The following is a 2,500-nucleotide window of genomic DNA, read 5'->3' on the forward strand; positions in this document are numbered from 1 at the left end:
TGCACCGTCTAGATAAAGCCACACGAACAACCCACACACCGCTCATCCGCCACCACGGTCCGCAAACACAGCACAACCGGACGAACCGCGCCCCGCACGCCTAGGCGCGTGCAGGCAAGCGGAAGCGCACGAGGTAGCCGAGTCAGCGCCGCTGGGCAGGGTTCGGGGGAAGCGACGAAGAACATTCAAGGGACAGCCAGATGCGTGAGGTGCTTCGGGCGATAGCCGAACAGCCGCACCGTCTTAAGCAACACGCCCAACCCACACCGCATGGGGCACCGTCGTACGTCGACCCTAGACGTAGGGCGAGCACGACACGTTGCCCCTCGGGAGTGGACACGAACAGGTAACCGTCTTCCGCAACGTGCCCCCTCAAAGTGCTGGGACGAGCACGTCGCGTTGCCCCCTGCCCACGACACCCGCTGCCGCACGCATATCCATCATCCGCGTCGTGCGCCACACTAGGCCTGGCCAAGCGTCGGGCTGCGCAAGCCGCGTTTCCCCTCGCGGGGGCGCACAGGCCGCCCGCCTTTCCCACGTCGTGCTCGGACTTGGGATGATCCCCCTAGTCCTGGGCCGAGCACAAGGTGTTGCCCCGAGCGTGTGCCCAAGGCACAACTCAACCACGCCATTCTCCCTAGGTGGTGCCTAGGTGGGCCGTGCACGGACGTGTTTCCCTTCTTGTTGGTCCTTCGGTGATCGGGGTTCGCAGCAGCCAGACGCCCGTGCTCGACCTTGGACCCGGGGCGGAGGACCCCGGCGGCACACCACAACCACAACGTGCTTGCTAGTGTGCCTAGGGGATGGCAAGGCAACGTGCATCTTGCTGGCATTGCGCCCAGCAAGCCTTTGGGCAACTCGAGTTTCAGCAGCACGACACCCCTCCCCCCTATAATAGGCTGCCGAGCCATTACCAAAGTGCCACGGGTAGACATCCTTTTCCGTGAGGAGACATACTCAAGGAAAGTGCTCTAGAGGTCGAATTTTGACGCCGTTTTTTGCAACAACCTCTAGAAAAATAAGATCTTTCCATCCTCCAAATTTCGTGAATTTACACCGTGTGAATTTTTTTTGATGATTTTTTTACCGCCCGGAATGCCGGAAATTCAAAAAAAATGAAAAACAGAGCAAACCTGCGATTTTTGACCTGGATTTTTTTGTGCAGCCTTCACATAATATTACCAAGGTTCCCTCAAAATTTCACGAAAAATGCACGAGCAAATTCTGAGATATGAAAATTTGGCTCCTCCGTTGCAACGCTCCGAGCCATCGTTGCAACGGCGGGTGCCTCCGTGGGGGGCGGGGGAGCCCGGCGACACACCACAACCACAACGTGCTTGCTAGTGTGCCTAGGGGATGGCAAGGCAACGTGCATCTTGCTGGCATTGCGCCCAGCAAGCCTTTGGGAAACTCGAGTTTCAGCAGCACGACACCCCTCCCCCCTATAATAGGCTGCCGAGCCATTACCAAAGTGCGACGAGTAGACATCCTTTTCCGTGAGGAGACATACTCAAGGAAAGTGCTCTAGAGGTCGAATTTTGACGCCGTTTTTTGCAACAACCTCTAGAAAAATAAGATCTTTCCATCCTCCAAATTTGGTGAATTTACACCGTGTGGATTTTTTTTGCCGATTTTTTTACCGCTCGGAAAGCCGGAAATGCAAAAAAATGAAAAACGGAGCAAACGTGCGATTTTTGACCTAGATTTTTTTGTGCAGCCTTCACATAATATTACCAAGGTTCCCTCAAAATTTCACGAAAAATGCACGAGCCAATTCTGAGATATGAAAATTTGGCTCCTCCGTTGCAACGCTCCGAGCCATCGTTGCAACGGCGGGTGCCTCCGTGGGGGGCGGGGAGCCCGGCGGCACACCACAACCACAACGTGCTTGCTAGTGTGCCTAGGGGATGGCAAGGCAACGTGCATCTTGCTGGCATTGCGCCCAGCAAGCCTTTGGGCAACTCGAGTTTCAGCAGCATGACACCCCTCCCCCCTATAATAGGCTGCCGAGCCATTACCAAAGTGCCACGGGTAGACGTCCTTTTCCGTGAGGAGACATACTCAAGGAAAGTACTCTAGAGGTCGAATTTTGACGCCGTTTTTTGCAGCAACCTCTAGAAAAATAAGATCTTTCCATCCCCCAAATTTGGTGAATTTACACCGTGCCGATTTTGTTTGCCGATTTTTTTACCGCCCGGAAAGCCGGAAATTCAAAAAAAATGAAAAATGGAGCAAACGTGCGATTTTTGACCTGGATTTTTTTGTGCAGCCTTCACATAATATTACCAAGGTTCCCTCAAAATTTTAGAAAAAATGCACGAGCCAATTATGAGATATGAAAATTTGGCTCCTTCGTTGCAACGCTCCGAGCCATCGTTGCAACGGCGGGTGCCTCCGTTGCAACGAAACCAGCCAACGATGCACCTAACCCAGCATCCGTTGCAACGCACCCTGCCTCCGTTGCAACGCGCCCAGCCAACGTTGCACCGTCCCCAGCATC

The sequence above is a fragment of the Arachis ipaensis genome, chromosome B8 (assembly GCF_059453495.1).
Source record: "Arachis ipaensis isolate K30076 ecotype BB chromosome B8, ASM5945349v1, whole genome shotgun sequence".
NCBI classification, from domain to species: domain Eukaryota; kingdom Viridiplantae; phylum Streptophyta; class Magnoliopsida; order Fabales; family Fabaceae; genus Arachis; species Arachis ipaensis.